The 26,640-nt window shown below is 41.2% G+C and overlaps 1 protein-coding gene across 9 annotated transcripts in view; it reads right to left on the bottom strand.

The window, feature by feature from the left end:
* Mbtd1 (mbt domain containing 1) overlaps nucleotides 1-26,640 on the bottom strand; it is an 87,585-nt gene that overhangs the window by 58,011 nt on the left and 2,934 nt on the right. Inside the window, exon 1 of one of the 9 annotated variants that reach the window (XM_045159304.1) lies at nucleotides 21,137-21,175. The exons of the other annotated variants lie outside the window; for them this stretch is intronic. The gene's annotated coding sequence lies outside the window, so the exon portion shown is untranslated. Of the gene's footprint in view, nucleotides 1-21,136; nucleotides 21,176-26,640 lie in introns of those variants that run through there. 9 annotated transcript variants of the gene reach the window in all.

Raw genomic sequence — 26,640 nt, 5'->3', positions numbered from 1 at the left:
CAAAAAAATTTTTTTATCAAGGGTTATAGTAATATTTAGTTAACTATTTTGGCTCAGAAAATACCAGATGCTACTCTATTGTTTGTAAAGTAACTGTCTCAATTTTTGCATGTTAAGTCCAGTGCTTATAACAAAATTAACTCTTAAGACAGCCTCATGCTCAAACAATGGTCCTCATCTAAAAAAAATTATATATATATAATTCAAGCTCCATGGTTCTGTTTCCAATGTTCTCTGGGTAATTTGTACCCACACAGGTATCTGAACTGAAAAAAGATGTTTTCACACAGGTGCTAAGACCTTATACTGTCTTACTTGTTCTTTTCTGATAATTTCTAGGTTAAATTAGTTTATAAATCAATTGGTACTGTTTTCAATACTAGTAACAGGTTCTGCCTATATTTATAAATGTTAGATATTTAAAATATGAGATGTGCCTACTCCCTGTGCCTCAGATATATGGCTTATGCTGCCACAGTACAACAAAAACTTTAAAGATATTTCATTTCTTCCCGCCTACTGATTTTTGGTTTGCCTTGTTCTTCTTTTTCCAAGGCTTTAAGGTGAAGCATTAGGTCATTTACTTGCGACCTTTCTAATTTCTTAATATAGGCACTTAAGGCTATAAATTTACCTCTTAGAACTGCCTTCATTGTGTCCCAGAGATTTTGATATGTTGTGTTCTCATTATTGTTTGACTCTCTAAATTTTTTTGATTTCCTTCTTGATTTCTTCATTGACCCATTCATCATTTAGTAGTGTATTGTTTAGTTTCCATGATTTTGTGTATGCTCTATAGCCTTTCTTGCTACTGATTTGTAGTTTAATTCCATTGTGGTCAGATAGAATGCAAGGAATTGTTTCAATTTTCCTGAATTTGTTAAGATTTGCTTTGTGTCCTAATATATGGTCTATTTTAGAGAATGTTCCATGTGCTGCTGAAAAGAATGTATATTCTGGAATGAGTGCGCCTTCCTCCAACCGTGTGGCTTTTCGGGAGAAGCCATCTTGAGAGTGGGTACGTGGCGAATCAGGCTGGGTGCAAGCAGTGTGCTTGCCCCGGGCTACAGCCATGTTGCAATCGGGCCGGGGACTGTCGGCCGGTTTGCGGGCAGAGCGAGGCGAGGCGTGTCGCCATCTTTGAGGTGGGCAGGAAAAAAAACCTCCGTTGCTCCATCTTGCTTGTGGGCATGTGGCCAAAAGCCCCTGCGTTTGTTCCTGGATGACATCGTGGGGAGATGGAGGCCACGGAACCTGTGGTGGCGATCTGATACTGGATCACCCTCTTAATAGTCCTTTGCCCACCTCAGAGCTGCCATGCCCGACCACGAATGCAGGGATGGGGAAGCTGAGGCTCCGCATGTAAGACGACTTGTTTGTCCTCCAGATAATGAAATCGAGTTGCGGAGTGATCGGCCTTCTCTCCCCCACCCCCAAATTGGGAATTTCATGCCCGGGTCACAAGGTGTCCATATGTGTATCCTACCAATGGGGAAACTGAATCCTGGGAACAGTGACGATAGGCGCCTCTCCCAGAGACCATCCTAAGCCTGGAGCCAAGATCTTGTACACAGGCCCGGAGGACACCAGCAGTGGAGTGTCCCAAGTATAGGGGACAGGGGTCCCCCCAGCATCAGCTGCACCCGCGACACTACCCCAAATCTCGTCTGCAAAAAGAAACTCTGAACACGTCCCTGGTTGGGTTCCTGAATAAAATTATACGGATTCTTGTCAAAAAAAAAAAAAAAAAAAAAAAAAAAGGAATGTATATTCTGCAGCCTTTGGATGAAATGTCCTGATCTGTTAAGTCCATTCCTTCTATGACCTCATTTAGTCCAGATGCCTCTCTGTTTTCCTGGGATGACCTGTCAATTGATGAGAATGGGGTGTTAAAGTCACCCACCACCACTGTGTTTGGTGTTATCTGTGACCTTAGTTCTAATAGTGTTTGTTTGATGAATCTGGGAGCCCCCATGTTAGGTGCATATATGTTTAGGATTGTAATGTCCTCTTATTGGAGTGTGCCCTTAATCAATATAAAATGACCTTCCTTATCTTTCTTGACTAACGTTGGACTGAAGTCTACCTTGTCAGATAATAGGATGGCAACCCCTGCTTGTTTTCTAGGCCCATTTGCTTGAAATACCGTCTTCCAACCTTTCACCCTAAGATAATGTCTATCCTTTGTAGAAAGGAGAGTTTCTTGGAGACAACAAATTGTAGGATCCTGCTTTTTAACCCAGTCTGCAAACCTATGTCTTTTCATTGGGGCATTGAGGCCGTTGATATTAAGAGATATTATTGAAAGGTGTGTATTTATGTTTGCCTTTTTTTTTTTTTTTTGTGGTTCCGGTTCTACCTTTGCTCTCTTGTGTTAACTAGTATTTGAGTATTGCTTGTTTTTTCTAGGTTCCTTGTATGTGTGCTTTTCCTTTTCTTCAGCATGGAGGATTCTATCAAGTATTTTCTGTAGAGCTGGTTTTGTCTTCAAATACTCCTTTAACCTGCTTTTGTCATGGAATGTCCTTATTTCTCTGTCTATTTGAATGGATAGCTTTTCAGGATAAAGTAACCTTGGTTAACAGTTGTTATCTTTCAGAACATGGAATACATCATTCCAAGCCCTTCTGGCTTTTAAAGTTTGTGTTGAATAATCTGCTGTAATCCTGATGGGCTTGCCTTTGTAGGTAAATTGATTTTTCTCTCTAACTGGTTTCCAAAAAAAAAAAAAAAAAAAACTTTAAAGATAGGACAAAATGATTTTAGAAGCCCTTGTGCCATTCTTTAACTATTTCAGTAATCAAATGTGCTCTATATGAACATACATCCAGGCTGGTATAACTTCCTTTCTGAGTGTGTTAATCAACTAGGTAAAAGCCAATTGGAATCATTGGAGTAAAAAGTAAAATATTTTGGCCGGTGCTCCCATGTCATGAGGCCATTGTAGATGATGGGACACTTCTACACTGGGCCCTGGTAAGTCACCTGTCTTCCTGAGCAGGGAGGATATGGAGACCCAAACAAAATTGGTGTACAGTCTAAAACAGGAGAGTCACAACTGAGGAACAATCAGCCCTCCTGACTTCCCAAAGAAGGGAAAATTACTTGGCCAGTATGGCCCTGACTCATCCTAACAGGCAAGATACCAGTAAACTATGGGGCTACTCCTGTGTCCCTAAAGTCTCTTTGGAGAGCCATTAATGACCTCTAAAATTAATCCTTAATTAACTTTTGGCTATCCGCATGGTCTTAAACACTCAGAGAGAAATGTGTAACCAAAGATAAAAAAAATACCTTAAATGTATAAATGGCCCTTAACTTCTGAAATTAGCTACAGCCACGATGTTAGTTCAGGAACAACTTGCTGCAGGCCATATTGAACCTACCACCTCTCCTTGGAATACTCCTATCTTTGTTATAATGAAAAAGTCTCAAAAATGGAGATTGCTCCAGGACCTTAGAGAAATTAATAAGGCCATGGTACCTATGGGGGCCCTACAACCAGGCCTCCCCACTCCAGTAGCAATTCCTGTAGGATACTGTAAAATCATTATTGACCTAAAGAACTGCTTTTTAACAATTCCCTTACATCCTGAGGATCACCAGCATTTTGCATTTAGTTTACCTGTGGTAAATTTTAGAGGCCCTGAAGATAGTGGAGGCTGCAATTCTGAGCCAAAGGGTCACTTTTTTAAAAAAATTTTATTTATTTATTTATTTATTTATTTATTTATTTGAGAGCGACAGACACAGAGAGAAAGACAGATAGAGGGAGAGAGAGAATGGGCGCGCCATGGCCTCCAGCCTCTGCAAACGAACTCCAGACGCGTGCACCCCTTTGTGCATCTGGCTAACGTGGGACCTGGGGAACCGAGCCTCGAACCGGGGTCCTTAGGCTTCACAGGCAAGCGCTTAACCACTAAGCCATCTCTCCAGCCCCAAAGGGTCACTTTTATGTCTAATAAAAAGCCTTTTCTCGTGGTCATTTGTGCCACTGACTTTACAACCACCAGGGTGTTCTGGCAGGAGGGGCCCCTCTTCTGGGTCCATTTACTCTCCAAAAGTTTAAAATGGGGGATCTATATCCCATAAAAGGCTCTCCAAGAAATATCCTTCATCATGTCTTGTTTGTCCTAAACTTTTTAACCCTTGATACTCAAGGAAATTCAGCTGCTGATCGCTTTGGGCACACAAATACAAAAAATACCTTTGCCAAAGCCATGTGGAAAGATCCTTTAACTTTAAAATGGAATGGCCCAGACCCAGTACTCATTTGGGGCCGAGGATCAGTATGCTTGTCTGACACCAAAGAAAATGCTGTGAGATGGCTGCCAGAGAGACTTGTAAAAGAAACTGATGATCCTCCAGTGACATCTCACATATCCAGGGAAGAAACACTTTCCTGAGAGAATCTCCTTTTTTCCCTAACAGGACAAAGCTGGAAGGACCTCTACTTATCTTAATCCTCTTACTCACAATCGGACCTGTTATTATAAAATCATGCCTTTTGTACGTCAACAGATTGAAGACATTTAGATGCGGCCTTTACAGGTCCATTATCACAGACTGGAGCTGGCGGATCAGGGCATTGCCACTGAAGACCTACCACCTGCAGCTGTCACTCTCCCTTGATCTCACATTCTGTACTCATTTACTATACCGCTGTCTTCTACACCTCTGCTATTGCTGCGGTCTACCTGTCATGGCCAAATAGCTACCCCTCCTACAGGAGATGTATGAGGATCCAGACCTACGCATGTCATCTCACAATGAAGTGAGTGCGATATGGGCACCAACGTGGGTATGAGGCAAAGCACTGCAGGGGAAGGTCCTTATCTAATTGCTTCTGGATTCCCTGAGAGGTATACCTGGTTTGCATGGAGGTTGGTACCATAACCGTTATTACTATGGCCGTGCCTCACTCTCCAGCCACATAGGCCCTGCCTCCCGTCCCCAAAAGGTACCAAGGGCCAAAGATTGTGGGAAAAAGACATCCCACAGGAGGAATCGGGTCCCCACTCCCCCAGTTGGTTAATGCCCACCGCTGCAAAGTGGGCCTCCCCCTCTTTTTGTATAAAAGAAGGGAGGAGATGTTGGGAGCTATGAATCAAACCTCAGCCATGTTAACAGAAACTGCCATATAGCACGTTAAGTTTCTACTGCCTCACCTAATATTCAACTACTAAGGGATCGTATGCTTGGCTGAATACTCCAACATGCTGATGAAGAAAGAAAGGCATTGCAGCCCACCGCTGAACAGCGGGCCTCCCCCTCTCTTTTGTATAAAAGAAGGGAGGAGATGTCGGGAGCCATAGAGCAAAAGCCTCTCCATTTTGCCTGGGCCTGCTCATAAGCTGACTCATTACTCAGAAAGCTGGTCCATCCAGCTTTCTGTTAGGTACTTCTGGAACATTAGTCAGCAGACTGCTTACAGAATCTTATCTTTTGCAAAAGGCCAGTTTATGGTCAGGATGTGAAGCCTGGTGCAGTCAGATGTTAAGCCATTGAGGCAAGATTATATAAACACCTGATTACATCCCCTCTAGGTTTCCTGACAATTCCAAAGCCCCAAATCACGTCAGCCAGCTTATTCCCCCCACCCTTCTTCTTCCCCTATATAACCATTGTGTAAAAAATAAAGACTCTGAGGCCTTAACGAACATCTAGCATGGTCTCCTTCTCATGTCTGTTTGCCTTTTATCATTCAGGTTAACTTCCCCTCAGGTCCTTGTTCAACTCCCTGCTGGCCGGGACAGGGGAGGGAGGGAATTACCATGGGAAATTGTTTACAATCATGGAAGTTGTCAATAAAAAATAAATAAATGATTAAAAAAAGAGCATCTGAATGTTAATATAAGAAGAAAAAAAGAATGCTCCTTCCACTGCTGTGGTTTTTTTTCTATTTTTTTTGCAGTGCTGAGACTGGCTTCATGCCAGCGAGGTAAGAGCTCTACCAGCCCCCAAGAATTCTTTCAAAATTAAAAATAGAATTGTGTGTGTCTGTATGTATGCATGTGCAGTTGCATACACCACATGTAGAGGTCAGAGTGGAACAGGTGTCCTTTACTGTTTCTCTTCATTTTCCCACTGAGATGACCTCAACTGATGGAATTGCTCAGTGAAGTGGATGTTTGTTCAGTTTGGCTGACCAGTGAGCCCTAGAGAGCCTCCAGTCTCTGCCCTTTCAGCACTGGGGTTACAGGTGTGTATGACCACCCCCAGTTTTTTATGTGGGTGCTGGGGCTCGAATTCAGGTGTTCATGTTTGGGTGACAACTTCAAATGAACACTAGATCATGGTGTCAGTTTTTGCATCCAACTTACATGAGTGACTTGGTAACTGAAGCTGGGACAACAGACTTTACAAGCAAGCACCTGTAACTGCTGAGTCATCCTCCCAACTCCTTTTTGTTTGTTTAAGAATGAGTTTTATTAAGTCCACCTGGGCCTCAAATTATGTAGCCAAGCATGACTTAGAACTGATCCTGCCTCCATTTCCCAAGTGCTGGGTATCAATTTGCAAATTGCAGGAAAAAAGGAAGCTGTTTCTCTCCCCCCATCCCCCAGTTTTTCAAGGTTGGGTCTCATTCTAGTCCAGGCTGACCTGGAATTCATTATGTAGTCTCAGGATGGCCTCAACCTCATGGCGATCCTATCACCTCTGCCTCCCAAGTGTTGGGATTAAAGACATGTACCATCATGCCTGGCTGTCCTATAATTTGTTTCCATTCCTTTGGAAGATGTTTTGGAATACAGGTTTCTACTCTTTTATTTATGTATTTTTTTATAAGTAAGGTTTTTTTTTGTTCATATTTATTTATTTATTTATTTGAGAGTGATGGGGGGGAGGAGGAGAGAATGGGTGCACCAGGGCTTCCAGCCACTGCAAACGAACTCCAGATGCGTGTGCCCCCTTATGCATCTGGGTGGGTCCTGGGAAATCGAGCCTTGACTCAGGGTCGTTAGGCTTCACAGACAAGCACTTAACCACTAAGCCATCTCTCCAGCCCTTATGTATTATTGTTATTTTTTTGTGTGGGGAGGAGAATTTGGGCCTATCTAATGTTTCCTCGATAAATAAGAATATGCATTCCCATAATAGTGTGTGATGATGTGTTTATAGAATATTATATCTAGGGGTACTAAGATGCCTAACTACCTTTCACTGGTCATGTTGGTCATTGTAAAGTTCAGTTTTTCCACTGTATACTTACTATATTTCTCCCTGAAAGTAATTAGCAATCTGAGGACATAATTAAAACATGTACCTGTTATTATACTTCTAATTTAGCACGCAATGTTAATTCTTGCAATCCAAATTTTATCATGGTGGCTAGAAAAATGATTTTCCAACCATGGCAGTTAAGCAGTCAGCAAGAAATCCTACTACCATTCTCTTTATGTTATCCATCTACTCCATGTCTACTATTGTAAGGGTGAATTAAGTCCTCCTCCCTTCTGCCAAAAAGATTTGTAATTCACCCCTGTTCTTGATTATTTCAGTGCTCTAGTTATATCAGATTTGGTCACTAGGATCTTCTTGAAGTGGTCCTGTGATCTTCTGACATGCTACCATCAACTTTTGAGCACTTCCTTACTTTATGGCATATTAATATCCTCCAGGCTGCTCCAGCCTGAAATTAACTTCTCAAAGAACTATGGACCTTTTTAGTGGACAGTATTAGGAGTCAAGGTCTCACATTAGCCGATACTAATGTAGAACTCACTCTGTGCCCCAGGCTGGCCTTGAACTCACAGTGCTTCTCTGACTGCAACCTCAGGAGGACAGGAATTAAAGTCATGAGCTACCATGTCTGTCTTACACTAAACCTTTTTCATAAGTGTGTTTTTCTTAAGTATGTTCAAACTTTTTAACAATTTTATTTAGGGTAATTAGAAACCTTTTCCCCAGTTCTTTTTATTTTATGTAAGTATATAAACATGCATGTATGTATCTCCAAATTTTCATTTTGACCAGGGAGCTTTTTATCATGCAGGTAAAATTACATAGAGGGAGCTACCACACCAAAGCAGCCTACGGGGGGAAAAAGCCAAAAAAAAAAAAACCAAAAAAACAAACAAACAAACAAACAAAAAACCCTCAGCAAAATACACACTTTTACTAAAAAGTGTGGTGTATAGGAAATTGAAACGGCAGCGGAGAAGTAGGAGAGATCCAGAGCATCCAGAGCCCAAATAGGCTGGCAGAAGCTGCTCCAGCAGGTGCACCAGAAAGCCGCCAGGCTCTGCTGGAGCCCCAAGAAAAGTCAGGTGAGAAGTTTCCACTCATACCAGAGCTCTCTGCAAATTCAAGAAAAGTGAAGGGATAGCGGCAGTGAACAACGGAGGAGCAGATCACAAGGTAGATGAACATGTGGAACAGCGAGAGAACTAGAGCAGCATCTAGAGCAGCATCGGCTCCCTCCCCTTCCCCACCGCCAGTGCCCAGCTCCAGGGAACAGAGCAGCAGTCCAGGGACTCAGCCATGCCTACCTGAACCGACAGTGGGGACCCAAACAGGAGCAGAGGTAATTGGGATTACACCAGGGAAGGGTCTCTCTTGGTCACAACAGATCAGAAATCTTAAACCTCCTTGTTGTCAGGATTAAAGGTGTGGGTGGTGCACCACATACCCTAAGGGACAGTTAGAGGATCTGGTTGTCATAATACCTACTCTTGAATAAAAACTCTGAGAGTCTTGAGAGCCACACCAAATGCCTTAAGCACCTACCCTGAAGTTATATAACATCAGATTGATGCATCTCATAATAACCAGCTAACTAGAAAATCCAATCATTAAATAATCCAGGATGCAAAAATAATAACACAAGAAACACCAAAAATCAAGACAATATAAATCCACCAAAAAGTATTAACACATCAGAAATGACCTCTAGTGGGAACAAATTAGAGGAAATGGCTGAGAAAGATTTCAAAAAAATGATTATAAATATGTTCAAAGAAGTCAAAGAAGAAATCAAAGGAATGAAAGAGGAAATCAAAGGAAACAAAGAAAACACAGGACACCAATTTAATGAAATAAAGAGGTCAACACTATACATAAATAAGGAACTAGAAATAATAAAAATCAGTCAGAATTACTAGCAATGAAGAACAGAGTTAATGAAATAACAAACTCTGTAGAAAACCTCACCAGTAGAATGGGTGAAGGACAGAATATCTAAGCTAGAAGACCAGGTGACAGATCTAATACAGTCCAACAAAAAGAAAGACAAACTAATAGAAAAGAAATCTGAAATAAATGGATGATTTCCTTGATTTATATGACCTATGTAAATTAAAAAAAGATGAGATTAACCAGTTAAATAGACATAACAAGTATGGAGATCCAAGCAGTTATATATATACAAAAATCTCCCAACTAAAGACAAGGGTGTCCACTGTGCCCACTTTTATTTAATATAGTACTGGAAGTCTTAGCCATAGCAATAAGGCAAGACACACACATAAACGGGATACAAATTGGAAAGGAAGCAATCAAGTTATCATTCTTTGCAGATGACATGAGTCTATATTAAAAAGGACCCTAAAGACTCTACTAGCAAACTGTTAGAGCTGATAAACACCTACAGCCATGTAGCAGGATACAAGATAAATACACAGAAATCAGTTGCCTTCGTATATGTTATCAACAAACACACAGAGGATGAAATCAGAGAATCACTCCCATTTACAATTGCATCAAAAAAAAAAAAAAAATAAAGTACCTTGGAATAAACCTAACTAAGGAAGTAAAGGATCTCTACAATGAAAACTATAAAACACTAAAGCGAGAAATTGCAGAAGACACTAGGAAATGGAAAACATCCCTTGTTCCTGGATTGGAAGAATCAATATTGTGAAAATGGCAATCTTACCAAAAGCAATCTACACATTTAATGCAATCCCCATCAAAGTTCCAAAGGCATTCTTCATGGAAATAGGAAAAACAATCCAAAAATTCATTTGGAATCACAAAAAACCTCAAATATCTAAAATAATACTGAGCAACAAAAATAAAGCTGGTGGTATCACCATACCTGATTTTAACCTATACTACAGAGCCATAGTAACAAAAACAGCATGGTACTGGCACAAAAGCAGATATGTAGATCAGTGGAACAGAATAGAGGACTCAAAAATAAGTCCAGGTAGCTATAGCCACCTGATAGTCGATAAAAATGCCAAAAATACTCATTGGAGAAAAGACAGCCTCTTCAGCAAGTGGTGCTGGGAAAACTGAATATGTAACTGTAAAAGGATGAAAATAAATTCTTCTCTCTCTCCATGCACAAGAATTAAATCCAAATGGACCAAAGACCTTAACATCAGACTTGAAACTCTCAAACTGCTAGAGGAAAAAAAAAGTAGGGGAAACCCTTCAACATATTGGTCTTGGCAAAGACTTTCTGAATATAACCTCAATTGCTCAGGCAATAAAACCACAGATTAACCACTGGGACCTTATGAAATTACAAAGATTTTGTATTGCAAAGGACGCTGTGAATAAAGCAAAGAGGCAACTTACAGAATTGGAAAAATCTTTGCCAGCTATATATCTGATAGAGGATTAATACCTAGGATATACAAAGAACTCAAAAATTAAATAATAAGTCAAACAAGCCAATTAAAAAATGGGCTATGGCGTTAAATAGAGAGTTCTCAAAAGAAGAAATACGTATGGTATATAAGCATCTAAAAATATGTTCTACATCCCTAGTCATCAGGGAAATGCAGATTAAAACTATATTGAGATTTCATCTCACTCCTGTCAGATTGGCTACCATCACGAAAACAAATGATCATAAATGCTGGCGGGGATGTGGAAAAAGAGGAACCCTTCTACACTGTTGGCGGGAATGCAATCTGGTCCAGCCGTTGTGGAAATCAGTGGGAAGGTTCCTAAGACATCAAAAAATTGATCTACCATATGACCCAGCTATAGCACTCCTAGGCATATATCCTAGGGACTCATCTCATTTCCTTAGAAGTACATGCTCAACCATGTTTATTGCCGCTCAATTCATAATAGCTGGGAAATGGAACCAGCCTAGATGTCCCTCAATTGATGAGTGGATAATGAAGATGTGGCACATTTATACAATGGAGTTCTACTCAGTGGTGAAGAAAAATGCAGTTATGAAATTTGCAGGAAAATGGGTGGATCTGGAAAGGATTATACTGGAAAGGATTATACTAAGTGAGGTAACCCAGGCCCAGAAAGCCAAGCACTGCATGTTCTCCCTCACATGTGGATCCTAGCTACAAATGACTGGCCTTCTGTGTAAGAAGGAAAAAACTCAGTAGCAGAGGCCAGTAAATTAAAAAGGAGATATAGAGGGAAGAGAAAGGAAGGGAGGAGAGTACTTATTAGGTTGGTATTGTATATATGTAAGTAGAAGAACAGATTAACGGGGGTGAAAAGGCCCAAAGTGAGGTCAGGGGAAGAGAATGAGTAAAGGAAAGGTGGAGGGAGGGCTAATCAAAATCTAAGAGGATGCAAATAATCATATGGAATCCTCCAGTTTTGGACAATGGAACACTCAGGAGCCATAGATCGTTGTTAGAAAATTTTCAGTGCCAGGGATGGGATACCTCCAGTGAGTTGTTGGCCAGGGAGGTCCCTGATGCCCCCAGAACATTATAGGCCATTGTCGAGGCCCTTGGTTTTCCACCAGGAATCAATGGTAAGACCCTATTGTTGAACATTCCACATACTTTGGCTGTAAGGCCACTGAGAAATCCTGCTGGAACTGAGCTGATAACCTCCTCCATGTAGACCAGCTGACAGAAAGCTGGAAGAAACCGTTCTACATATAGTTCAATGGGAGAAAGATACCACCAGTGAAGATACTCAACAGTGGACACTGCAAGCCTTATAGTTGGCCAACCAGTCCAAATAAGCCAACAGGTGCAATAGTGGCAGGTCTGTCATGGTGGAAACCAACTGTCCTCCAATTGGACTGGAGGCCTGCTCCATGGGGGGAAACACATCCCTGATACTGAAACCTTAAAACAGGGGTAGTCATGAGCCCTAGAGGTATAATATCTGCTGATGTCTGGAAAAATGTATATACTATGCTTATCAAACTGCTCAGTAAGCACTTCTCTCAATATTTATACACTTATATTAATGCTACTCTCAGTTAGGGTAGAGAATCTCTTTTCAGATGGCAGTGACCTTGGAACGACTCAGAAGGCATCATAGTGCTAGGAAGAATTGACTGGAGTACTGAGTAACATCTCGATCACACCTTCCAAGGCTCAGGGTCTAATGCGGAAGAGGTGGCGGAAAGAATGTAAGAGCCAAAGGAAGGGTAGGACTCCTTACAACGTGCTCCCTCCAGACATAAAATGGCCTAGATATCCATGACCTCATACTGCCTGACACTACCTACACAAGACCATCATATGAGGAGGAAAAGACCATGACATGAAAATAAGAGAGAGACTAATTCAGATGGGAAGGGGATATGATGGAGAATGGAATTTCAAAGAGGAAAGTGGGGGAGGGGAAGGAGGGTATTACCTAGGATATTTTTTATAATCATGGAAAATGTTAATAAAAATTGAGAAAAAAAAGTTACATAGAGGGTTCAGCAGGGTGGTACATGCCTTTATTCTTACTTTGGAGGCAGAGGTAGGACGAGTGCTGTAAGTTCAAGGACCCTGAGAATAAATTCCAGGTCAGCCTGGGCTAGAGCAAGAGCCTTCCTCGAATATGAGCCCCCCCCTCCAAGTATAGTAAAATTGATCACTTTTTCTTTTCTGTGTTGGGAGATCAAACACAGAGCATGCTGAGCACAAATTTACCACTAGTAGTTAGGGTTAGAAAAATTTCCCTTAAAGCAATGCACAAAAAAACAAAAATGCACATATTTTCTTTCACTGTTTGTATGGTTTGCTTTTATATTTCAATCTCTTACCATATGGAGTGTGTTCTTACGTATGGAGAAGAACCTAACATTTGTTTTCAAATGGCTACCCAGTTGTTACCTCCTATATTAAGTCGTTTACCTGATTTGACACACTTTATCCTATAGCTACTTGTCACTAATAACAGGGACATGTTTTCAGAAATCCACATTTGAAATTCTGTTGTTGGACATACATCACCTGTATTTACATAAACCTAGCTGGCTTATACTACTATCCATATAGGCTCTATTACACAGGTGGTTGCTGTGCCAGAGTAATTCTCCACAATCACTTTATGTAGAGTTCACTTCTCACTCTCACAGTGTATGATGAACCATGGTTTTTAGGTTCTTAAACTATGTAGAGCAGGCCTCCAGTCCACATTTAACACTGTAGCCAGGTGCAGCCTTTTCTTTCAACATCACAAACTTTCTTTTGGCTGTGATTATCACTGGGGTTCTGGATATACTTCTGTCTAATCTTCCCAGGTCATTACATTTCTACACATTTGGTATAAAGCTTTCTTGAATTTTGGTCTTGTCTTTACTAAAGGAAATCCTTTGACACCACTGTTCTTATTCTTCAGCCTTGTGGTGATGGTAGCATGGGGACATGCCTGGCAGGTGAGCAATAATCATGACAGCCTTTTACTTTGAGTACTTAATCACCTTGAATTTTGTTTCCAGGTAATCATTTGATATGACCTCCTGTTAGTAATATTAGCAGTGGATATTGAATGGTTATGGGCCCTCATAAGCAGAAAAACACACTAGGATGGGTACAACAAAAAAATGCTAATATCAAAAGATGAAGTAAACACAAAATACCTGAGACTGTTGCCATGTAACATGGCATAGTGTTTTATAGTAAAATTTGAAAAATAAACACACTCCAAGAATACACACGCACTCACACACAAAACCAACCATACTGAAACACCACATTCTATGTTCAGTGAGGCAATGCAACTGTTGTACAGCATATACAGGAATATAAAATGGTATAAGCACACTGCAAAAGAGTTTCTTATGAACCCTTCCATTCCTAGATATTTATGAGAAATAAAAGCTTATGCCCATATAAAAGACATACACAAATGCAAATTGTGAGCAATCCAATTATCAATCCCTGGTCATGCAAAGACCATGTAAACACATAAACCAACAACACTATTATCAAGTATTATACATTTGTGCTATACTTTAATAATCTTATGGGACCACTGTGCTTATATAGCCCACTGTTGATTAAAATTGTGATAAGACATGACTATATTTCATTGATCTGTTATGTGTCAATATCCTGCTTTTAGAGTTCTAGAGGCTTTGTACAGCATTTTGGAATCTGGCAAGCTTCGATCTACTTCAGAGATCTTCTATTTTAATGTTTTGGTATATATGCATTTTTGAAATGAAATTTTAATATTAGCTCAGATCTAGACCAAAACATAAATGGATATCATTAAATTTATTAAGAGCTGGAGATAGAGCTCACTTGGTAGAGTACTTGTCCCAGCATTCATAAAGCTATGCATTTGATCCCCAGCACCACATAAACTGGTCATATTGGCTCAAGCCTACAACCCCAGCCCTCTGCATGTAGAAGCAGGAAGATCAGAAGTTCAAGGACAGCTTTCATCCGGAGCTTGAGGACAAAAAATAATTACAATGTTTATATTCATTTTCATGTAGCATTGGGAATAACTACTATTTCCTTTTGTGCTCTCTTTTGGCTTATTCTGTTCTTTCATTTAAAAAAATTTGTTTTCAGCTGGATGTGGTGGTGTAAACCTTTTGTCCCAGCACTTGGGAGACTCACTCAGGAGGATTACCATGAGTTTGAGAACAGCCTGGGGCTACAGAGTGAGTTCCAAGTCAGCTTGGTCTAGGACGAGGCCCTACCTTGAGAACACCCCACAAAAATAAATATTTTCACTGATATAAAGTGTTTAGGGCAATGAATTTTCCTCTCCTCACTGCTTTAAATGCATCCCACAGAGTATGATATATAGCATTCTATTATCATTACTTTTGGAAATTAAGGACTGGAGAAATTGCTCAGTGGCTAAAGGTGTTTGCTTGCAAAACTTGCCTGCCAGGGTTCAATTCATCAGATTCCACATAAAGCCAGATGAACAAAATATTGCACATGTGCTTGTAGGCCCTGGTGTGCCCATTCTCATTTTCTCTCAAATAAATAAAAGGAGAAATTGCAATTTGTTTGTAGCTCCTTTTAACCTAACAGTGAGGCTTTTTATTTATTTATCTTATTTTACTTATTTATTTATTTATTTTTCCGAGGTAGGGTCTCACGCTAGCCCAGGTCAACCTGAAACTCACTATGGAGTCTCAGGGTGGCCACGAACTCATGGCGATCCACCTACCTCTGCCTCCCGAGTGCTGGGATTAAAGGCGTGTGCCACCACGCCCGGCTTTAGGCTTTTTAAAATAAAGGCATACTTTTGAGAATATATTAATATTCAAGACTGCTACTCTAGAAAGCTTTCATATGTAATTTCCCAGTCAATTCTTCCCTTTATTCCAAAGTTCTCTTAGTGTTTACACATGCAAGTTGAGTGTCCTTTGAGATGCTGCTTTAGATTGGAAATATTGAAGCCGGGCGTGGTGGCGCACGCCTTTAATCCCAGCACTCGGGAGGCAGTGGTAGGAGGATCACCGTGAGTTTGAGGCCACCCTGAGACTCCATAGTGAATTCCAGGTCAGCCTGGGCTAGAATGAGACCCTACCTTGAAAAAGAAAAAAAAAAAAAAAGAAATATTTTAGTTCGTTTGGATATAGGATATATTCTCCAAAGAGAAATCAATAGATTATTATGTTAAAGACTAAGTATCTCCAGCCTGAAATGTTTGGGAGTATAAGAGTTTTAAATTTTGGAATATTTGCATATATGAAATATCTTGGGGAGGTGGCCAAATCTAAACACAAAATTAATATGTTTCAAGTACATGTTACACATGAAAGTATTTATTTAAATTTTTTGAGGTAGAGTTTCACTCTGTTCTACATTGGCCTAGAACTCATGGCAATCTTCTTGCATCAGCCTCTCTAGTCCTAGGATTACAGGTGTGCACTACTATGCCTGGCTTCTCTGTATTATTCTAACTATTGCTATGTTTTTAAAAGATATTCAATTTTAGTTGGGGGGGGAGGAGGAGGAGGGAGGGAGAAAATGTGCATCTGGCTTACATGGGTTCTGGGGAATTGAACTTGCGCCCTTTTGCTTTGCAAGCAAACACCTTAACCACTAAGCCATCTCTCTAACCCCAACTATTGATATATATTTTTAAAACTTATTTTAGAGCCGGGCATGGTAGTGCACGCCTTGAATCCCAGCACTCAGGAGGCAGAGGTAGGAGGACTGCCATGAGTTTGAGGCCACCCTGAGACTATCCAGTGAATTCCAGGTCAGCCTGAGCTAGAGTGAGAGCCTACTTTGGAACACCAAAAAAAAAAAAAAAAAAAAAAGAAAAAAAAAATTAAGAGAGAGTGAGCAAGCAAGAGAGGGGAGGGAGGGAGGGAGGGGGGGAGGGAATTGGCAGGCCAGGATCTCCGTCACCGCAATTGAACTCCAGATGCTTGTGCAACTTGGTGCTTGTCTCACCTTTCTGTGTCTGGCTAACATGGGATCTGGAGAGAAAACATGGGTTCTTAGGTTTCGCAGGCAAGCACCTTAACTGCTAAGCCATCTCTCCAGCCCTATTGCTATTTTAAAAAGTGTTTTTATTTATTTGCAAGGAGAGAGAATGGACGCACCAGGGCCTCTAGCCATTGCAAACAAACTTCAGACATGCGCACCACCATGTGCATCTAGTTCATGAGGGGTCTAGGGAATTGAACTTGGGTTCAATTGGCTTTGTAAGCAAGTGCCTTAACCTCTAAGTCATCTCTGGCATGCCAGGGCTTCTAACCACTACAAATGAACTCCAGATGCACGTGCCACCATGTGCATCGGTCTTACACAGGTTCTGGGGAATCGAACTTGGGTTCTTAGCCTTCGCATGCAAAAATGCCTTAACTGCTAAGCCATCTCTCCAGTCCCATTATTGCTATTTTTATAAAAGATCTCACTTAAGTTGTGTAGGTTGACCCTGAACTCACTCTAGCCCAGGCAGGCCCTGAGCTCAGCCTTCATCCTCTAGAATAGCTGCGGTTACAATCCTGAGCCATAAGGGCTTCTTTTGTTTATTTACTTCCTTTTTGTTCTCTTGCAATGGGTGCCACTGTAGTCCAGGCTGGCCTAAACTATTGACAATCCTCCTGCCTCAGCACATTGTCTCAACTAATAGGATAGGGATTATGGCACCTGGTTCATTCATTGAGTTTGGAACATTTCAAATTTTGGGTTCTCAGGTTATGTAAGGTCAACCTGCATTTAAGATTATAAAACTGTGTGTGGCATGTATATACTTGTAATACCAGCACCTGGAGGCTGGGGCACAACACTACATTCAAGGCCAGCCTGGACTAGAGAGACCCTATTTGAAGAAAAAGCTTATATAAATTTAAAAAAGTAATGAAATGTTTTGCATCTAATTTCTTTTTTTTTCATAAATTTCTACTGACTTTTATTTAAATCATTTGAGTGACGTAAACAGAGAAAGAGGCAGAGAAGGCAGAGAGAGAGAGAAAGGGGGGGAGGGAGGGAGGGAGAATGGGTGCATCGGGGCCTCCACCCACTGCAAACAAACTCCAGATGCATGAGCCACCTTATGCATCTGGCTTATATGAGTCCCGGGGAACCGAGCCTCAAACCAGGACCCCTAGGCTTCACAGGCAAGCACTCAAACCGCTAAGCCATCTCTCCAGCCCCCGCATCTAATTTCTTGTTATGACAAGTATAAATGGTAGGTGCATTGTTTTTTTTTTTTTTCTTAAATTATTGATTTGAGAGAGAGAGAGAGACAGAGAGAAAGAGTAAAGTGAGTACAGGCGTACTAGGGCTTCCTGCCACTGCAAATGAACACCATACTCTTGTCCATTTGGCTTCACATAGGGACTGGGGAACTGAACCTGAGCTGTCAGGCTTTGCAAGCAAGTGTCTTTAACCACTGAGTCATCTCTTCGGCCCCTACACTGCTTTTTATTGCCAAGGAATATCCTACTTAATGAAACATTCTCCATCTATATTTGAATAATGAGCAAAGTTACCCACTGACATTTTTGTGTAAAGTTTTCTGTGAACATATACAGCAGTGTCTTTGGATAGGGATATTTCAAGACTCTCAGAAGATACCTGAAATGTAGGTTAGTACTGAACTCAATGTAGATAATACAGTTTCCTATGCATACATACCCAAGTTTGTTTGTTTGTTTGTTTGTTTATTTTGGTTTTTCAAGGTAGGGTCTCTCTCTGGCCCAGGCTGACCGGGAATTAATTATGTAGCCTCAAGGTGGCCTTGAACTCATGGCAATCCTCCTACCTCTGCCTTCAGAATGCTGGGATTGAAGGTGTGCGCCAGTACACCCCACATTGATTTACTTTTATTTTTATTTACTTGAGAGAGAGCAAGAGTGAGAGCGAGAGAGAACTACACCAGGGTCTGTAGCAACTGCAAACAAACTGAAGATGCATGTGTTACCATGTGCATCTGGCTTAATTGGAAAATGGGAAATTGACTCTGGATCCTTAGACTTCTCAGGCAAGCAGCTTAACTGCTTTATCTCTCCAGCCCAGATAAAGTTTAATTTTTAAACTAGGCACAGTAAGAGAGAACAATAAATGAGAACAAGTATAGCAATATATTGTAGTAAGTTATGCAAATGTGTTCTCACAAAGTCTTATTCCATTGTGTTCACCATTCTTGTGATGATGCAATGCCTAGGTGTAAGATGAAGAAAGGTACATATATGTAGTAGATTTAGGTTACCATGTCAGGGTATTTGGACATAAGCCTATGACACTCTTGACAGGTGATCTAATAATCAAGGTGGCTACTAAGTAATGGTTGGATTATACAGTGGGTACAGATAGATCATGGATAAACTGGACAGAAGACATGACCTAAACAGAATAAACAAACTGTGATGGTGTCAGATAATAAAACTTGAATGTTGCATGCACAAAGGTCAAAACAAAAATTAAGAACAGTCTATGATAACTGGATTTAAGTGCTAGATAACTATTTAGCGCTTACTGGCATCTGTCTCACTCTACATCAGGATGAAAATCACTATCTGACTAGCAATTGAGTCCAAATTCCTACACTTTCGGATCCAATTTCTAGTTTGTCACTCTTATAAATTTGGATGTCACAATTACATGAGTCTAACTTTCCTTCTTTCCTAAGTAAGAAATGCTATCTTATTACAGAGGAAAGTATGATAATACAGTATGTAGGCATGGATTTCAGGAAGAGTAGCTATGAAACCTTAAGTGTGAACCTGACAAACTAATTAAAAATAAGATGACCTAATCACAATTATGTATGACATACACAGGCCTGGGGAATCTTTAAGATCATTATTACAGGAGCCAAGAAAAAACAAGAAGTTGAAAATACCCTTTTAATTATGTGTGTGTGTGTGTGCATGTGTGTGCTGTGGATTGACCCCAGAGATACACCCACAGCATCAAATAGCTATAATTTCTTTTTCTTTTCAAGGCAAGCCTAACAGACTGACCTTTTTTTGATTATGCAAGAGTGCGAGAGAGAACTGGCGAACCACTGTAATCAAACTCATCAATCATGTGTCACGTGTGACAGTGTGTGCTTGCATCACCTTGTGTCTCTGGTTTACGTGGGACATGAAGAGTTGAACACGTGTTCTTAGGCTTTGTAGGCAAGTGCCTTAACTGCTAAGCCATCTCTCCAGTCCAACAGCTATAATTTATATCCAAACAAGGGAACTGGTCTATAGAAAAAATATGGTTTCAATAATTAACCAAAGCCACTTATTCATGTAAACACAAACAAAATGTTACACAGGTTATTCAGTGTTATATTAGATGATACAGCCTAGAAACATTGAAATGAAATGATGACATTCTCTTGGTGTTATTTTGTGGTGCTGAGGACTGAACCACAGCCTTGTAAATGCTAGCCAAGCACTACCACTGAACTACAATCCAGTGTGTTCACCTTTTAAAAATATATTTGGGCCAGGAGTGGTGATGTACACCTTTCATCCCAGCACTCAGGAGGCAGAGGTAAGAGGATCACCACGAATTTGAGGCTACCCTGAGACTACATAGTGAATTCCAGGTCAGCCTGGACTAGAATGAGACCCTACCTTGAAAAAGAATATTTATCTGGGGCTGGGCATGGTGGCACATGCCTTTAAACCCAGCAATTGGTAGGCAGAGGTAGGAGAATTGCTGCGAGTTCGAGGCATCCTGAGACCACATAGTGAATTCCAGGTCAGCCTGGGCTAGTGTGAAACCATACCTCGAACCCCCCCCCCCAAAAAAAATTAGAATTGGCTACTCAAAAGACATACAATTACTGATGATGGCTGCAGAGTGGTCAAAGTGCTTGAAGCAAGTTTGAGGACCCAAATTCAGGGTGCCCTTGTAAAAAGTTGGGTGTTGGCGATGGAATTCTACACAGCAGTAAGAAAAAATGACACAATAAAATTTAAAGAAAAATGGTTGAACCTGGAACAGATCATTCTCAGTGAACTCACCCAATCATAGAAAATCGCTGCATAGCCTCACTCATCTACCGCTTCTAACCTGAATCTACCTGAGAGGCCGACATAGACCTACATAAGCATCTCGAGGACTGGACAATGGTGGTAGTGGTGGTGGTGGCACAAAATGACTCAAATGGCAATGGTACCATAAAATTCTACATCCTAAAAGAACTTTCACCAGGCCCTTAGAGGGAACGCCTGAATCACAAGGTCCTGGAGAGGGTACGATGAAGAATAACCTTAATCTTCTCCTGTTTCTGTTTTTTTTTTTCTCTCTCTCCCCCCCCCTCTTCTCTCTATCTCTTTTATATTACCTATCTTTTTTTTCCTTCTCTTCTTGGGCACTGACCTGTAACTCCCAGTACCAGCACGTGACCATCATACACAATGAGCTTTTAAAAATTTTTTCTTTATTTATTTTTCTTTATTTATTTGAGAGCAATAGGCGGGGGGGGGGGGGGTCGAGAGGCAGAGGCAGATAGAGAGAGTGTTAGAATCAGCGCACCAGGGCCTCCAGCCATGTAGACCCTTGTGCATCTGGCTTACATAGGTCCTGGGGAATTGTACCTCAAACTGGGGTCCTCAGGCTTCACAGGCAAGTGCTTAACCACTAAGCCATCTCTCCAGCCCCACAATGAGCTCTTGATCAGAGACCTACAAGGTTTCCAAAAAGAAGACAGATTTCTGTCAGAGTACTTGGTGACCCACAAAAGGTTAGTGGTAAGACCCTACTGCTGAAGACATCATATGCTGTTGGTATGGAACATGGTACGGAACCTGGCTGGAAACTGGAAAAGGGTCAGTCCCCAAACATTTAGTTTGTCTAGTGCCAGAAGGTGCTACATGAGTGACTGGGGGAAAATGACCAATATCTGTCCAAGCAACTCGTGGTCTAAACTACTCAGCAGCAAACAACCTGACATGATGCTCACACAAATGCAATAGCAGTGCATAGCCATGGTGGAAAACCAAATATTCTTCACTTGGCTAATTGATCTGCTCAGTGGAATGGATCCCAAAGCTGGAGCTGGGAAACAAGTCAGAACCATATTCAAAACGAGCCCATTCTCCATTACCAAGCTCCCACCAATTGTGGGCTACAAGAGGGCCTACACCTATTAAATTCTCTGTAAAAAACAAAGGTTATCCCACTTCTCTGGCATTATCTTCACTCTCTGTTGGAGAATTTGCTTCTCTTTTTCAGACGGATGTATATTCTAAGGAGAGAACCAGCCCATCACACTTCAAAAGGGCCCCAGCTGAAACTAAGAATAATTGGGTAAATGAGTAAGACTGCTGCTTTCTTGGTGAACCTGGTACCAGCACAAGGGTGAAGGAGATAGGCACACAGAACACTCAACTCCTACCAAACCAGGTGTCCAGAGGCACAAAGGCTCCCAAGACCTCATCATTGAAGCAGACCTAAAACAAACCCAATATGGCTCAGGGAAATTTGTGGGGGGGGGGGGGAAGAATATCAGAGCCACATGATGGGTCATGATACACAGAGACATTGCATCCCACTCATAACTGATGGCTAACCCCACAATACAAGACTCATATCCCCCAATGAGGAAGGTCCTTGTGGAGGGGGGAGGACAGGGAAGAGGCTAACAATGGTACCAACTTGACTGTATTAACTGAGTACAAAACTAAGAAAAAAAAAAAGTTGGGTGTTGGTGTGCACATCTGTAATCCAGTAACGATAAGGCAGAAACAGGAAGATCCCTGGGAGTTGCTGGCTAGCTTATCTAGTCTAGTGGATAAGCTCTAGATTTAGTGAAAAATTTTGTCTCAAAAAATAAGTAGTTAAGAAAATGTGTAGAGTGATCCTGGGACACATCTAACACTGACTTCCACACACAAACTTATGTACCCCTCCACATGAACATGCATACCATCTGCACATACCACACATGGAAGGCTAAATAAAAGACATGCAAGTCACATGTGGCAGCTCACATCTGTAACCACAGCACTTGGGAGGTTGAAGTAGGAGAATTTGAGGCCAGTGTGGGCTGTAGAGTGAAAGCCAGGTCACTGTGGACTAGTGAGGTTCTACCTCAAAAACAAAACAACAACAAAAATACAATTACTATAGAATATTGAGTCAGACACGTGGGTTAGAAGGTGATATTCCTCTGATAGGCAATAATCTAGCAATCAGAAACTTCAAGTCTCAATAAAGTAAAGTTCTACATGACATTAACCAACATTTATTGAACATTTTTATTATTACTATATACATTATATATATATGTATTTTTTGGTTTTCCAAGATAGCATCTCACTTTAGCTCCGGCTGACCTGGAATTCACTATGTAGTCTCAGGCTGGCCTCGTACTAATGGCAATCCTACTACCCCCGCCTCCTGGGGTTAAAGGCATGCGCCACCATACCATTTTTTTTTTTTTTTTTTTTTGAGGTGGGGTCTTACCGTAGCTCAGCATGATCTGGAATTCACTATCCAGTCGAAGGCTGGCCCCAATGCAATCCTCCTCCCTCAGCCTCTTGAGTACTAGTATTAAAGGTGTGCATCACCACCTGGCTTGAATAACATATTTAAATCATAATGTTTAGCACTACAAGGCTGCCCTACAACTAGATTGCAAAGTCAGATGAAATAATTGGGATAAAATGTAATGTGAGTGGGCTGGAGAGATGGCTTAGTGGTTAAGTGCTTGCCTGTGAAGCTTAAGGACCATGGTTCAAGGCTCAATTCCCCAGGATCCATGTTAGCCAGATGCACAAAGGGGCGCATGCGTGTGGAGTCCGTTTACAGTGGCTGAAGGCCCTGGCATGCCCATTCTCTCACTCTCTCTGTCACTTTCAAGTAAATAAATAAGAATAAACAAAAAATAAAAATAAAAAATGTGATTATGATATACTACCAGTTTTATAATAGTAGTGGGAATTTAATAATATAATAAAAAGAGGAAAGTTGGAAGACATCTTAACATTTCAATTACTTGTGTATCAACTCACTTTTATTTATTTATTTCAGAGGAAAGAAAGAGAGAAAATGAGTATGCCAGGGCTTCAGGTCACTGCAAATGAATTTCAGATGCATGTACCACCATGTGCACCTGGCTTATGTGGGATCAGGAGAATTGAATCTGGGTCCATAGGCTTTGCAGGCAAGTGCCTTTATAGGTAAGTCCTCTCTTTAGCCTGCAATTCAACTTTTTAAAAAGTCTTAATCACAGCTGAGGAGAGGTGTACAGAAACCTTAGGAAGGATGCAGAACTGAGTCTCACTCCATGTTTCATATGAAGAAAACAAAGCTCTCAGAAATTAGGCAACTTTTTTTTTTTTTAAAAGATCACAAGTTACAGGGAGAGGCCTCAGAGTTTGAAGACAGTTGCTTGCAAATTCTGCTGGCCCAGCCACCTTTAATCTCAGCACTTGGGAGGCAGAGGTAGGAGGATCACCATGAGTTTGAGGCCACCCTGAGACTACACAGTGAATTCTAGGTCAGCCTGGGCTACAGAGAGACCCTGCCTTGGAAAAATAAACCAACAAAAAAAAATTCTGCCACCCTATGTTCAATATCCTAGCTACTCATGCAAGGACAGATGGGTGTTTGTTTACAGCAGCAAGAGCCCCTGGTGTTTGTATACATGCCCAATCTCTCTCCTCCCCCTCATCCTCTCAAATAAATAAATAAATAAATAAAAATTAAAACTAGACAAAACAAAAATGCAATCACAAACCAGTGGTGGTGGTAACAGAGCTAGAGTCTAACCATTTGCTAGCTTTGTCCAGATGTCACTTGTACACTAATTTCTATATTATCAACACTCCAGTGAGAACCAGAGAGGAGCTAAAAACATCTATTGTACTATTACTTTTTTTTTGGGGGGGGGCGGTTGAGGTTGGGTCTCGCTCTAGCCCAGGCTGACACGGAATTCACTATGTAGTCTCAGGCTGGCCTCAAATTCATGGTGGTGGTCCTACCTCTGCCTCCCAAGTGCTGGGATTTAAGACCTTTACTTAACCATTTTGATAAAAACAAACAAAAAAAACTTTTTGGGGCATACATAGAAAGAGATTCCCGGCTGGGATAATAGCATACACTTGTAACTTTAGCACTAGGGAAGCTGAGGCAAGAGGATCACAAGTTCAAAGCCAGCATGGGTTATATAACAAGACCGCATCTCAGAAAAACTAAACCAACAACAGATTCCCAGACCTTACTGCAGATCTCCTGAATGGCAGGCTCCAGGACAGGGATGTGTATTTTTGTTGTTGTTGTTGTTTTTCGAGGTAGGGTCTCGATCTGGCTCAGGCTGACCTGGAATTCACTATGTAGTCTCAGGGTGGCCTCGAACTCTTGCGATCCTCCTACCTCTGCCTCCCGAGTGCTGGGATTAAAGGTGTGCGCCACCACGCCCGGCTGGGATGTGTATTTTTAATTAGCACCTTCAGGAGTTGAGTTCAGTGATTAGCTAAGCTGGGAAAACATTGTTCCTAAGACCTGCACATGCAGCTTAGAAGACACATGGCTCTTAAAACTGACACCACTAGGAAAACAGAACAAGAAATTATTGAGTCCTTCACTCTACTACCTACATTTAAAAAAAAAAATTACTTTTATTTATTTGAGAGAGAAACAGAATGAGAGAGAGAGAGGGGGGGGGGAGAGGGAGGGAGGGAGAGGGGGAATATGCTAAGGCCTTCAGTCACTGCAAATGAACTCCAGATGCACACATCACCTTGGGCAACTGCCTTACATGGGCCCTGGGGAATCAAACTTGGGTCCCCTGCTTTGCAGGCAAGTGCCTTAACTGCTAAGCCATCTCACTAGCCTCACAGCCTACATTTTAAGTGCTAAATAGTTGGATGCAAGACATTCCCATCACCGCAGAAAGCTCAATGCTGACTGATTTTAGGCCAACCCTTTAACTGGGCACTGAGAAAACAGGGCACAGTACGCTGTTCAACAAGTGCCATGGAGCTACACTGTGGCAGAAGTGCAACTCTAACCTAACCTGCCAGTGCCCTCTTACTGTATCATTGCAACTTTCTCACAAACAGGGTTTGTTCAAGAAAATTACTGTTTTTTCACCTTTTCCTGTGACTTCCAGGAAAGCAAGAAGACAAACTGTAAATTCATTAGGGGGGAAAAAAGTCCTTCATAAAAAGGTTTATTCAATAAACTTTTTTTTTTAAGGACCTGGGCATGGTGGTACACATCAGCACTCAGGTGGCAGAGGTAGGAGGATTGCTCTGAGTTCAAGGCCAGCCTGAGACTATATAGCAAATTCTAGGTTATCCTGGGTTACAGCAAGACTCTATCTAAAAAAAAAAAATAAAATAAAAATCTAAAGGTATTCATTTCTTATAGAAAATTAAGACATTTGGGCAGTAAGAATACTCTAGTAGAAGATAAACCCAACCTTGTAACCATTCAAAGTTAATCCCATTTAATTCCAGCAGATGTACAGGACTGCCAGCCTGGGACTACAGAGTGAGTTCCAGGTTAGCCTGGGCTTTAGCAAGAACACCCCCTCCACACCTCAAAAAAAAAAAAAAAAAAAATCTGAAAAAAAGTTAAGTCCTTCCTCTGTCTTGCATGCGAAACCTTGAGACTAATGTGAATATTATCTTCCTGTGAGTTTTAAGAGTTGAAGGTTAAATCTGTCTTTTTGTTGGCTTTTTATTTTTATTTTTTTGGTTTTTCGAAGTAGCATTTCACTCTAGACCAGGCTGACCTGGAATTCAGTATGTCAAGGCAATCCTGCTACCTCAGCCTCCTGAGTGCTGGGATTAAAGATGTGGCCCACCACCACTGGCTTCTGTTTTTTTTTTTTTTTTGAGTCAGGGTTTTACCACACAGCCCAGGTTGGCCTGAAACTCATTATGTAGTCTAGGCTGAGCTCATACCATGTCTCTTGAGCAGTGGGATTACAAGCATGCACCACCATGCCCAGGTTAAATATGGCCTAGTAAACATTTTAAAGATGAGAAAGTGTGTAACAAGGAACAATTCAAAGTCACTTTTCTGATTTTAGAATGTGCTCCATTCAGATCACTTGCATACTCTTGGCTTTTAGGAATTTAGTAGATTA

The sequence above is a fragment of the Jaculus jaculus genome, chromosome 9, assembly GCF_020740685.1.
Source record: "Jaculus jaculus isolate mJacJac1 chromosome 9, mJacJac1.mat.Y.cur, whole genome shotgun sequence".
Taxonomy (NCBI): Eukaryota; Metazoa; Chordata; class Mammalia; order Rodentia; family Dipodidae; genus Jaculus; species Jaculus jaculus.
Note: the sequence above shows the minus strand (reverse complement) of the source record. Positions and strands in the feature narration are given on the sequence as shown.